The sequence below is a fragment of the Mizuhopecten yessoensis genome, unplaced genomic scaffold (genome assembly GCF_002113885.1).
Source record: "Mizuhopecten yessoensis strain PY_sf001 unplaced genomic scaffold, ASM211388v2 scaffold5547, whole genome shotgun sequence".
NCBI lineage: Eukaryota > Metazoa > Mollusca > Bivalvia > Pectinida > Pectinidae > Mizuhopecten > Mizuhopecten yessoensis.
Window position 1 is genome coordinate 234,134 of NW_018406103.1, and position 15,258 is coordinate 249,391.

Below are 15,258 nucleotides of genomic sequence, written 5' to 3' on the forward strand. Positions count from 1 at the left end.
TATAAACACACTGAAAATTTTGCACAACGATTTTGATATTATAAGTTCAAACAAATTTGAATTACTGTGTTAATGGGTTGTACACTCAAACATCATCACCAAATGTTTAGTGTGGTGTAAAAAAAATCACTCATGTTTTGTGATCAAATAAGATGATGATTTGGTATTTTCCCAGTCACTAATTATATTTTAGAGAAAATACATTATTTGATCAAGAATTTCATGTACAGAAATGCTGATGTGGTGTTGTGATGTATGGACCGGAGCTTTTTGACCTTGTTTTATTACCTTTGAATGTTGACAATATTAGTTATCTCCGGGTAAGGAGGGGTCTACAAGCTGATCATAGACCCAATCTGGTCTAGAAAGACCAAAGGGGTCTATGAGCCTGTAGACCCCTCCTTACCCAGAGATATAAATTTGTCACCCTCACAATCTTTTATTTATACTCGATAAACACTCAATATTGCCCCTACCGATCACCTTTTTGGCAATATTTCAGACAATGCGAAACCATGTTTGCTATAAGCACTCTAGAGGCCTCTTCATTTGCTGCATTTGTTGAATGAGCTGTCCTTTTAGATTGCTTGTGGGCTATATTGATTTGCTAACCTTGAACGCTTGTTTGTGTCTGACGCCAGAAGAGAGATTCTAGTTTGAGTTATCTCCCCTCACACTTAAACTTTTATAGACCCCGGCAGAGCGGGGTTTCACTCTATACAAATATAGACCCCGGCAAGATATCCAATCAGAAAGAGTGTTACAAATTAGAAGGTTGACATTTTTTTTTATTTAAGGATCGCCGTACTACTGCGAAAAAAATTACTATGCATCGGACCCTTTTCTGACATGACAACAGCTTCTGAGCTAGAAATTCATTTTAAAAAAACCCAGTCATCCTTGCTTGTTGTGTCCAATATAACTAGTCCATGTGCAAATTCCACTCACCCAAATATTATTCAACATGGAAAATAATATTTAATTTTAACTAGTACTCAGTTGGTCTAGCAGTTTTTAAAAGTACTTGTCCAACTGGAAATTTCACTAGTCTGGCTTTCCTTATTGTCTAGTCCTTAGCTTTGATAATTCCTTTATGAAAAGAAAAGCATACCTTGCAAGACTTTAATGGGAAAAAAAATACAGATGAAAAGAAAAAGAAACAAAAGTAAAAATACAATTGTTCTTAGAGGAAAGATACAACAGGGCCAGACCAGGATTCGAACCCTGATCCTTAGAGCATTGAACTGTTTCTCTAACCAACTGAGCTTACCAGGTCAACAGGGGGGATTACTCCAGTAGTACCCTGGTCAAGTCGGGCTTCAGTTTATATCCAAAACAAAATAAGGGGAGATTACTCCAGTAGTACCCTGGTCAAGTCGAGCTTCAGTTTATATCCATAACAAAATAAGGGGACATTACTCCAGTAGTACCCTGGTCAAGTTTATATCCCAAAACAAAACAAAATGTTGCCTGAAAAACATAGGTAATTTTTGTCTCTGCCTTTAACAGATGTGGAGATCAGTTCTCTGTGGCAGAGCCTTGATGCTTCAGCACTAAGAGAAGTTATATTTTTTGTATATATAGCTGTTTTCTATAATTTAAGGGCAATCAACTCTGGGTCAGAAAAATGCAGAACAAATCAGAAATCTTTTTTGTTGGAAATACAAACCAGAACATGGGACTCTGCCTTAATGGGAAATTAGGTATCTTACAAATAAGCTGTAATTAACAATACCCATGTTGTGTGTTGTGTAAGTGTGATGCTTCAGTCAAGACACCACTGATTGGTCAGTATTTTTTCATGTGTTTGGCCACAATGAAATATTTTTGTTCCAAGATGAGATTCCTTCATATCTTCTGTAAATATATATATATTTGTGATTGCTACATGTCTGGCTGAAATTACTGATATTTGAATTAATTTTTTTTCAAAATATATTTGCCTGTAAAGTCTGTTCATAATTTTCAAATATTTTCCTTTGCTTTTGGTATTTGTAATACAAGTCAACAACATGTATATCTATCACGAATATTCTTTAGGTTGATTGACTGTAATACTTAATACTTAATACGAAATTCCAGGGGCTACACTCACTTACATTCTCTGTTCCAATGGAATATGTCGTGAACAATTGAAGGCTCTGTACATGCCATCCTGTGGATGATACAAGTACACTAGTTAGATTCTTGGATGTGTATCAGAAGAATAGCCCTGCACTATAACACTAACAGTAAAATTGACCGGCTTTTAAGTCAGGTGTTTCTCGTCTGTAATCTTCAAAGGACAGGTACGGTGACAACTTTGTGGCTTCAATTTTGTTACGACAAATTCCAGAGATCGCAGGGAGCGTAAAGGAGCGTAACCTCAGGAATTTTGAGTATGATCATTACTATGTATAAGATATTGTATGCATCTAGTTTGTTACAGCACATATTGTATTATGACTTCATTGTTATGGTAATTGTTCACAGATTTTTAAGAGGAACCAACCTGTACTTATATCTAGTCCAAAAGAGTCCCCCATAAGTTATTTTTAAAAAATCATCGTAAGAAACATTAAAAGTCACAAATTTGATATGAATCGCATCGGTTCATGGCCCAATCGCCATGGAATGAATTTAAGGGCATCAATATTAATGTCGTAACAATGCAAGTGTGTTACCATGGTTACCAACAGTCATAGTTTGTTGCTACCATGGTAACCAACATTTATCAGATTTAAATATTTCCATGTCAGTATATATATATATACATGTTATCAATGCAATTGTGAATGTTCGTTGGGAGGCGTGTGAGAGTTGAGAGATTTCCTGTTACAGTAGGTTGTCACGTAGATCAGAATACAATCTGATTAAAACCACATCGTTTATTCCGCTCTGATACTCTCTGTTCCAGTCAAAGATCTGACAACACTGCATATGGGGTCACGTCCTCATGAACTTTTTTCATCAACCAATCAGTGATTTTATCTCAAATTGCTCGGTGATTTTTTTTTTTCGATATTTGTAATTGTTATATAGTGGTCTGAGGTATTCTGCATGCCCATGATTTTCATAGGATGGTCAAAGTTCAAGCAAAGGTCATGAGATCAGAACGTGGCTCTATATGCAGTGTCGTCAGGTCTTTGCCTGGAACGTAGAGTATTGGTGTGGAATAGAATATCAGGTTTTAATCAGATTGATAAGAATATTTCTGACTCAGATTGTATCTACATATCGAGATGCATTGTAACTTTTCAATTTCATAAAAGATAACATTAATAATGTTATTTATCCTGCAATCAGCCCAGAGGGTCAACACATTATTGGTGGCTCAGAATAGAGGGGGGTGGGCTCATTACAGGACAATGAAATAACATGTATAGCCATTTCTACTAAACTGTAATTGATGTAGATGGTGTTTTTACCAGGCATGGGTTTATTGCTGAATAGATAATGTACATACTAGCATCGGTTCACTTCATGATAACGGATAGCTAACTACATTATAGATCAATTAATTAAAGTACAATGTCCTAATTTCTCCAAATTCAATGAAAGTTATTTATCAAGATTATCTGCTTGCTAAAAAAAAATTGCTTCTTTTATTTTTGAAAAGTTAATTTTGTAACAGCAACTTCATCCATGATTATTTGTACAATAATTGTACTAGAAGGCTGTGTAGTATTTGTGCCATTGCTAATTTTTATTAAGTTAAAGTTTTTCATTTAATTATATTTGAAATATTAATTGTGTTATGTATATGTTTAGAATAATTCAACTCTGTCAGTGGCTGAATTTATTTAATGCTAAAGTTAGTTAGCACTGTTTACGTCTATCAAATTTTCAATTTCTTAAAAAGTATCATTAGGGACTTTAACCCTTTCACCCCTATGTAACTTCAGTAGACTCTGCCATGCATTGATATGGACGAATCCATTATGGTCTACAGTGGTGAAAGGGTCAAAAGGGGATAAATTGAAAAATCAAAAACAATCTTGCAAGTTTCATATTAATCAATTTAAGACCGTGTGAGTGACATATTAGGCTTCACAGAAGGGTTTGAAGCAATGCATCATTTGAAAAGCTTCTTCTTTAGAACTGTCATTGTAAATTTCAGGAAATTGAAAGCATTATCTATGGGTTGACTTTAAATTGACCAGAAAAGGGATAAGGGGCATTGGAAAGTGATTTATATATGTTTATTATGTCAACTATCTCCATTTAAATAGTCCTGAGTTGATATTTACTTAAATAAAAATGTTGACTGTAATTTTGTATTCTCACCAAAAATAATATATATACATTGTGAAATATCTAAGTATTTTTCAGTACAACTTGAATGTGCAAGTCATGCCTGTTTCAGTATATATATACATGTGATAATTGTGTTTTAGCTTTCAGCTCATAAAAACAATGCAATCATGCTAATTATGAAAAGTCCTTGTTTTATAAACAGGACATCTGGTTGTTGTTACTATCCATTGGTATCAATTAGAATTTCGTTTTACCTGCCTATATATTTTATTTAATAGGAATGATAATTAAGGTTATAACGTACGTATATCAGGTATTTTTTCATCACTAGAAAACTTTTTTTGGCCCTCCATTTAATGAGTATGAATTTATCATGACAGAGAATATTCGTACAGAATATGATATACGTAGTAATTTATAACAAAGGAAGGGTGAAATTAACACTGGATGAAAACAGATTTACCAGTGAAAGGCGAAATCTTGACTGAAAAAAAATCCCAGGTGTCCGGTAGTGTAAATTTCATGTGATGGAAAAACAGTTAGCTGCTTTGCATCAGTGTATGCAAGTACATGTTATATGTTATGTGTTATGTTAGCCCTTTCTGCAATTTGTCATGATAATTTTGGTCGGAAGAATGATTTTTGCTTGAGATGGAGGTCGGAGGGTAGGGGTGGGTGGGAATGAATCAATAGTGCATGACAGGGTCAGACAGACTGTCAGCATATGAGAGGTCAGAGGTTGATTTGAGAGAAAAAAAGGTCAGGGGTCACTAATTAGTGTAAGGGGTCAGAGGTCACCGAGTGAGAAAAGATCACAGAGACACAGATCTGGGGCCATATCTGAAGTCAAATGAAGATAAGAGATTTTATATTCTTTTTTTCCTTTCAGTTTTTTGCCACTATAAGCTGTGTATATCCAGAATACTATCTTATAAGCTTGCAAGATCAGTAATGGAGATATACAAAAAGTAGGACAGGATTGGAGTGGCAGAGGCAAAATTGGGAAAGGAAGTAGAGAGGGGGTGAAGGGGACAAAAATAGAGGGGGGGAGGGGGGGGGGAGAAAGATTAGAGACAAAAACAGAAAAGGAATGAGAGATGGGATGATAGAGTGATGGACAATGAATGAGATACAAAAACAACAGGAAGGGGAGAAGTCATGATGGAAAGGGTGACAAAATTAGAGAAGGAAGGGTAGAAGAGGTGATTAAATAAGGGAGGGACTAAAATAGGGGAGAAAGGGGAGAATGAAAGGAGGTTTACAGACAATCATTTTATGTAGTCACATCATCAGGCGTTTTGCATCGTGGTAACCTTATGTGCACAAAATACTATGTTGATACTCATACAAGGTCACAAGCTAGGTCACATTCTGACTACCAGAACAATTTACTGTATATTGTATGTCGTGCACGGTAACAAAAGGTAATTTAATTGCGAAATTTCAGAAATGATTCAATAAATGTTGATGAGCCCATGTGATCAATGAATAGAATTCTGATGTATTTATTGTGTATCATGTTTGTATGCCAGGCATTAAAGCTTTGTATTACACGTACAAATCCTTGTCCGAGTGGTTATTACATTCTCTTCATTCTCAATGTTAAAGGTTAATTAATGACATCATTTCAGAACATCTACAAATAGCTGGTGCATTTCCCATTGTTAAATTTGTTTAAATATGAGTAATATGCAAACCAATGCGATGTCTAAAATTTTAACTCTGTAAACATCTTCAGCCAGGACCGCTCCCTCCAAGGGACAAGTGGGCTTATACCATGGTGCGTAATGGTCGAAGGCACTCCTAGATCGGTTGTTGTGCATATTTTATTGAAACAGGCAATTCAAGGGTCTGTAGTGGCCAATTTCAAGTGGTTAAGGGGTCTGACCGTCTGTGATCATAGCCCTCTACCAATGGGTCACGAGTTCGAGGCCTTAACAGGTTGGTGGGTTTTCTCTGGGAACTTCAGATTTCCTCTAGATGTGGCACCGAAAGTTGCATATCCCTAAATGACAATAACTGTTAATACGAGGTAAAACAAACCAAGCCATGAGGCAGCAGCCATCTACGATTTTGACAATTGAACTTTGTTATGCTATTTCTCAAGAACTATATGGCCCTCCACCTTGGATTTTGACAGTTCAAGTTTATTCCTTTTTTTTTCTTCAGACTTAACTCATTCACCCCTGAAGACTCATTAAAAAATTTCAGGGGTGAATGAGTTAAGACAGATATTTCATATAGCTTCTGTTCTGTATTGTGTGCATGTTTTATCAAGGCTTTGGTTTGGTTTTGATTTGTTTAACGTCCTATAAACAGCCAATTCAAGGTCATTTAAGGACGTTTTATCCAGGCAATTACCATCTTAGATATTGAAAATTCAATTTTGTTATAGCAAGTTCTGAAGAACTTGAAACCTCTTGCTCTTATTTCAAACACAGGTTCCCCTAATTGGTCAGTAGTTGTTAATTGTTCATATTGAAACAGGTAAGAAAACAAGATGGCATCCAAGTAGCCATCTTTAATTTTGACTGTTCAACTTTGTTATCACTTTATCTCAATAAGCACAGTACTCTTTTTTTTTTCTTTTTCTCTAATTCCATTGGTAGATTTTCTTTGTATACATAATGTGTAATAATATCTTTTATTGATTGCTAGTTTAGCACAATTAATTTATATTCTTTTGAGCTTCAATTCTTTTGGACAGAAAAAAAATCGTAACGGCTGCCAGTAAATCAGAAATCTCTTATTTTGTTATTTTCATACATTGTATTACGGTACTTTTTTAGTAAATAGGTCAGACATTGACCTAACTTTTAAATCAGCTGGATCAAATTTTAATCAAAAGTTAATTGAAGATTCTTTAACTGTTAACAAGACTGTCAATCCAGTTTTAGAAAAGAAGACAGAAGCTCAAACTAACCCAGAACTGATGAATATCGTCACGGATGGTGGGCTCCAAGATCTATCTAGGATCTCGTTTTTCAAGATCATTTCTGTTCCTCAGACCTGGAGCAAACTTATGACACTTGACTGAGTAAATATTGTTACAAACAAGATGTAAGATTCCTAGAAATCGGTAAGCATCTGTTAAGACTGGTCCTCATCGTGAAATAAAAACACAACGCATTGGTGTACATGTATTAGCATAGCTTCACTTACTTGAGCACAAAGCTATACTGGCACATTGTATTTCAACAAAACAAACATCAAGATTCACAGCACGAGTCCAAGTGAAGCAACAATCTTATTACAAGCCAATTCTGAACATGAACTTCTATTGAGAATCCTGTGATATGTTCAAAACTTTTTAATACAATTACCTACTTATAAAATTATCAGAGGAGGAATAGACATTAAAAAAGTAACAAAATTGAATGTAAAAAAATGCCTTTTGAAAATACTGTGACTTGAGAAAATTATATTTAATTATTTTACAAATTATTAAGTTGATGCCACTGTTTCCCAAAAAATATGGAAGAAAATGATGGTGTATGATTCATCACATACACAAGACAAGCAGAAAAGTGTTATCAATTAAGATAAAAATATAACAATTATGCCCCAAACATTTTATTAATTAACCCTTTCACCACTGTAGACCATAATAGATTCATCCAGATCAATGCATGGTAGAGTCAACTCAAGTTACATAGGGTTGAAAGGGTGAACATGATACTGTAAATGTGGAAGTTTTCCTGGTGTGGAAAATATTCACATTTTTTCGCGTTGTGTAAATAAGCATCAAAAATAACCACACCACAAATATTGAATACATGTAATACCATATTTAGATTATAGAGATATAGAATATTTAGATTTCATTGCCAACACAAAACAAGAGGTCCAGGGGCCTTAATAGCTCACTGGGTACATGTATTTTGTTTTCAATTTAAAACCTGCTCAGTACCATACAGGTTTATCAAAGGAGTACAACAACTACAAGTAGCAAGAAGAACTACATGTAAATTCAGGGAAAAATACAGGGAGTGGGTTGTGATTTACCCAGCAGACAATTATCACAAAGAATACACGAGTCCGGCCATAACTGCCATGGTCATTTTTTCCTTTTGAAAATGTAAATCTGTTTGGGTGGGTAAGACACTAAGAACATGAGTTTCCATGTTATGTAAAATTCACACCGTCAACTAAATGTAAAATAAGTCACAAATGTATCTTCAGGGGTGAATGAGTTAATGTGAACTATAACTATAGCAGTTTCTACTGACCAACACCAATAAAAACATAAACACAACCAATGTTTGTGTTCAACGAAGCCTTGTTAATTCAGACACCAATAATACTGAAAATCAGCCTCGACGACACTCACCGTAGTTCAGAAATGCCTACAATATGTACTATGAGGGTGAGAATTAATGCCTCAGTGATAGAACATACTTGCAAGGTAGGACATTCATTTCGGAATGCATCTGTGTCCAGACTAACAAGGTTCCACTGTACCTAAAACCCTCGACCCATTCGCCCCTGAAGACTCGTTTGAACTCTTCCAATTCAAGGGTTGGAATAGTTCATTATGAAATTTCAGGGGTGAACGACTCAAAAAATATTTCTACAAAAAAAACAAGTGTAATCTAGCCTCTGAATTAATTGTGGTGCCAGGATTCAACTTGTTATAATGTATATATATAAAGATAAAAATGGTGCCTCAGAGGTGGTGAAAACTTAACACAAACAGTGCATTGTTAGATTGTAATAGTAACATTAACACTATATGCAAATATGATTGTAAGCATTTCATACAAACATAACACTACACAAATAGATAGATGTAAAATAAACTGGTTACCCCTACCTTACCCAATGAACCAGAAATGCATGTCAGTTACTTCCCGTAACATTAAAATCAACAATCTGTAATGATTCATATCAGTTATCTCCCTTTAACATCACCATTCTGTTATGATTATCAGTTACCTCCCTTAAACACCACCATTCTGTAATAATACCTGTCAGTTATCTCCCTTTAACATCACCATTCAGTAATTATTCCTGTCAGTTATCTCCCTTTAACATCACCATTCTGAACTGATTACCAGTTATCTCCCTTTAACATCACCATTCTGTAATGATTACAGTTATCTCCCTTTAACATCACCATTCTGTAATGATTAAAGTTATCTCCCTTTAACATCACCATTCTGTAATGACTACAGTTTTCTCCCTTTAACATCACCATTCTGTAATGATTACAGTTATCTCCCTTTAACATAACCATTCTGTAATGATTATCAGTTATCTCCCTTTAACATCACCATTCTGTAATGATAAACAGTTCATCATCATTCTGTAACAAGCCCATGTTACCACTATTTCAGTATTCAGTGGACCATTCTTGTATCTTTCAAAAGTGTGTGTCATTACCGGTAATCACGTAACAAAAACTTCTTGTCAATTGAACCCACAAAATCCCACGCACTGACTCACCCTTTTACAACTGCTTTACCCATCACTCAAGTAACTAACTTAACTCTGTGTGTAACACTAAATCTTAGGGTTACCTCCTCCAACCCCATTCATATCTAAATATAAACTTTATTTATTTAACAAAAATTAACTGAAAACACCTCCCCTGACCACCTTAATATATAAAATATGGATTTTATTTATTTTACAACTTTGTGGGAGGGAAAGTGGTTTTGCAGGTGATCCAATATCATTTCACATCTGATCGGGTAATCATTATATAAACCCCGGTTTGGTTAAGGGCAAGTGTGCCACCCGACCACAAAAATCCTCCTTGAACACCCCTCTCCTCCTACACATGCACTACACACACTTAGGGGAACTCATGTAATCATTACCCATTACTTTGGTCACAAAACTTTTTGGGAAATCATCAGTCTAAAATTCAATAAAACTTTTTGTGTGGCCGGCAGTCTAAATTTCCATCAAGCCATTGATTCACAGACTTCTTCCAGTGCGACTCTTTGGAAACGACTATAGGTGACATAATTCCTTAACAACAATGTATAGGAGTTTAAATCAACATATCACTATTACAGTACTGTACTACACTTTGTGATTTAGTATGTACATCGTATGTTTGAAAACACTTAATAGCCAACTCACACACCACAATATAATACAGTATAATGATATTGTACAACCACTTATCGATATAATCAAAAAAACAAAATCTGTGCAAAGACAGGATTTTTAACACAAAACACATATTTTTTAGATGCTGATTAAACATATTTATGATTGAATGTTCTTAACACAAAAATTATAACAATGGGTAGATTCACTTCAAAACCATATTAATTGGAGAATACACCAAGACCATATCCGAGGATCTTTAACCCTTTCACCACTGTAGACCACTATGGACTCATCCAAATCAATAGATGGAAGAGTGTACGGAAGTTACATAGGGGTGAAAGGGTTAATTACAATAAGACATAAATCACTTTTTCCGGATATCAATTCATGATTATGAATCCATGCCTTCATTGCAATTTTGATCACTCCAGGAGAATGTCTTCATCAGTGTTATCTAGAGTACTGTTATGTGTGTGTAATTCTAGTGTTATATATGTATATGTCACTTTCATAAAGAACTGGGAAGTTTCATTATTAGAATCATTGTGTAGTGATAAGTTTTCAATCCTGACATCTGTCATTTACACACACTTTCAAAGGATTATTAACAAAGCATTTTCGAAAGCTCGCAAAATAAGTTTTCAATTCCAGTTTGTGTTTTAAACAAACTCAGTCTTTATCTTTCATACCAAACAGTTGAATCTTACCCCGAATACAATAACTAAATTAAGTAAATGTCTATTTTAAGGTTTTCTGACGCTTGAAATGTATCGTGAATAACTGTATATATACAGTATAGCGTAAATACATATTATTCTATATGTGTTATATATCATCATACATTGATACATGTTTCCTTTTAGAATTATATCACCATTTCTTGATACATGTATCCTTTTAGAATTATATCACCATTTCTTGATACTTGTATCCTTTAGTATTGTATCACATAGTTACCGGGCTCATTTAATTGCTTGTTCACACTTATATAAGTATTGTTTAGGTATGTACACTTTTGTAACTCATTTTTAAATACAAGTATCAGAAAATGCAAAGTACAAATTCAGAAATATTTCAAATGTTTAAAGTTTGTGACATTTCTATTTATACCTTGGATTAAAACCAAGTATAAGGTATACCGGGTAAGTCTCATAATAGAGAAATTGGAGGGAAACAATAGGAGAATGTGTCTTATAGTTTAATACTGCATACTGGGAAATTTGGCTGCAGTTTATTTTTTGCCTTCTTTGCCTTCCGTTATGAAGACAGATTTATCATTACAGTAAACGTTTGTGAACAACATATTATACATAGTTATTATGGGGAATGGCAAAGATTTGACTTGACAAAAATATCCTCGTCTACAGTATATTGAGTGTCATTGGTTTGCATTAGGAGATATAACTTTAAATAGCTAATGGTGTTTCTTGTTTTTCATTATCAAATACCGTGTCTGATCAAGGGAATGGACAGTTAAGCTTTAGAGTGGCTTGTGTTAGCTAGATAGGGTGCTATATCAAATGGTGTATATTAATTAATTATTTAATTAAGTACAATTGATAAGCACAATGTCAAAAATGTAGGTAAAAAAAGTGATTTTTAACAATACAGTACGTAAGGTGTATACAATACTGTCTACTAACAGACATTTTCCTGTACATTTTCATTTTTCGACAACCTGTCAATTCATACCCAACAAAAGTTATAAAACATAACATTACATATCAACAAAACATATTAATTTTATTATTTAAGTTGAGAAACATAACCAAAGTTAATTCAAAACAACAAAGAATTCATAAACAATGTGCCATTCTTATCAAACTGGAAAAACAATTGAGCTGGATGTGCCGAATAAGACTTGTTCTTAACGGGGGACAAGCTGGTATCCAAAAACTATTGAAAATACACAATAAGTGTATAACGGGTAATTGTAGCCAAAATAACCTACATATATATAAAAGAAAAATGCCATTCAATCCCTATATCTATTGAATATAAAAGTTCCATAACCAGAAATAAGCTGTTCTTGTATAATATGATTATGTGAATCTGGTGCATGAAATATATAATTCCAGGTCACACCCAAAATGCACTTCATCATCCCTATTCTAAAGTCAAAATTCCTTTTGGATAAACACTTATAAAAATGGGTGACGTCAACTATACAAAAAATGATATCATAGAAATATAGGATCTAAAAGAATTGTCCATTTCATGACATCAGTTTGGGTTAGAAATGAATTTTGAGATTCCTTTGGTCGTCACAAATTAACATGTTTTGTCTGAAAGATTTTACCAGATAGCAAGTGAGTGCCACTACCAACTCATAGCATTAAAACATCTAGTTTCTTATGACTTCATAATTTGAGATACAGTGTATTCCCCTGAATGGCATGTGTTAATGCGAAATGTGATATTAACAGAAATGTGACATAAAAAGAAATGTGATAGTAAGTGATATAACATATCAGTTACATTGCCTTTAACATTAAGTTTCCCTAGCATATGTACAGTGAAACCTTGATATAATGTCTTCTAGTTAAGCCACCGCAGTTATTGCCTAAATTTTACAAGGTCCCTTTTCTCGTAAGAATTCCTTTGTATATTTCCCTCAATTTATCGCCAAACCCCTTTCTAATGCCATTTTTTTCTGGCCAAATTGTGGCAGTATATAAGGAAGTTTTTACATATTTTCAAAGTTCCTTTTTCTTATTTTAAGAATTCCTTTGTATAGTTCCTTCAATTTATTACCACACTTTTTTTTCATTCAACAATTTCTCTGGACAAACGATAGCAGTATATAATGTGATTCTACTGATACTTTTTAAGAAGCTACTTTATAACTGCTACATTATGCTACATGCAAGCACTCACCATTATCAAAACATAACAAAGATAGCTCTGTAACAACAATCTGTTTGGGGTATTTATGTTAAGTTGTTTTACACCAAGCAATGGTTGAAAATGATCGGATCCTCAGTGCAATTTGCAGGGAAAGTCACCATCATTTGTAAAAATTAAAGCCTGAAGAAATTTTGACATGTGATATTATGGGCAATTCTGACCAGAACATGATCTTTAGAATAATATGAGAAAAAAAAAAAGCTAAATTAAACCCTACAGTTATAGACAGAAATAAAACATGATATTAACAGAAATGTGATATTATGTGATGTGACATTAAGTGGAATCCACTTAATAACACGTGCTACATATACAAGCATTATGATGGTTTCCTTATACTGTTTCCATCTAGCCTCAGCATTGAGGAAACAATCCCAGAGATAATACTTTATTTACCACATCTATAAAAATTCCAACAATGTATTTCATTGAGGAAACAATCCCAGAGATAATACTTTATTTACCACATTGATAAAAATTCCAACAATGTATTTTATTTTTTTAATAGATTAACAGAGCTTTGGTCCTTGAGACAGTAACTCATATCTAATACTTGTTTAATAATGCTTGTCCAATTTTGCCGACAAATATTTTAAGAAACTAACAACAGAGTACAATACTTACCATCCTATGGCTTTGCCACTATATAACCATACCATATTCAGATGGCATTCATACAGGCTGTGAATGCCATGAACCGATTGTTGAGGTCATCATCATTATGACAACATATCTGTTACCATGGATACTATTTACCCATCCTTGGACATTAATGGTTGTACTATTAACTGAATAGGCATATAAAATAAATACATTATTTGAACTAATAACTACATGATGATAAGTGTAATTTAATTTTCTACAAGATACACACATCCCAAAAATGGCTATATATGTATTGAACTGCTTTCAGTTAGCATTCATAGGCAGTATGAAAGCCAACTGGACAATGACAGGTCACACATGATGTACTAGCATACCTCATTATATTTGCTTTTGTCCAGTTGGCATTCATATTGCCTATGATTGCCAACTGAAAGCAGTTTAATGCTGAAGTACTACACATAATTTGTCCAGTTAAAAACAATGTTGTCAAAATAATCCTGGTCTACAAATCCCAAACACCCAGTTACATTGTACATGAACACGTCTAACTAACATCACACAATCCATGACACGTTCAACATGTGTGACTATAAAATCATTATAATGCTGATAAGTTAAGTCAAAGGTAGTGTATTTCTAACCTCCTAGACCCCTGTCATGTATCCGTTTCAACCAGTTTAAACGGTTGAATCTGAAAAAACGTCAGGCCCAGATCTGAATAGAGGCTGACCTCAGGTATATTTGGTTGATTGAAGTGTCCAGACGTATCTGACCGAAAGTAAAATGCTGACTATTGCCAGTTTGCGTTATTTCTTTATAAAACAAGGTCAATCCACATGTAGATTTTAAGATATGTTATATATTTTAGCAGACACATGAAAGAAGGGCATAACATTCTAGATATATTGTTATTTATTCTCAGAAACTGTGTATTTTAAGCTTTGCCTACAGTTCGGTGCAAGTGCGTTTGTTTATCATGGAATATTTCTGCGCCACCTGGACCATTTCAGCAGGGATATGCATTGAATGCTGCCCTAATAACGTTAGCCTGTATATACTGAATTTATACTGCAAAAGGCGCAGGGGGCTATAGCACATGATCTCTTACTCAAAGTAGGGGGATGGGTTTATTACAGGGCGATGAAAAAGCTTTGGTTGGCATTTCTTCCTAACAGTAATATATATTGGTGGGCTCATTACCAACCATCATCACCAGGGCTTCTTGCAGGATAAATACGGTAATAAACTTAGTTTCAGTATCAACCTATAGTTACAGAAGTGTGCACCCTGAACATATCTAACTATATAATTTGTGCACCCCCAACTTCAAACTTAATTTCAACACAAATAATCTGCGCAAATTATGCAAGTCTTTACGGTATTTAATGTTTAGAGGTACAGGTAAGCCTGTATCTAAACTTAACTTACAGTAGGATGTATCTTACA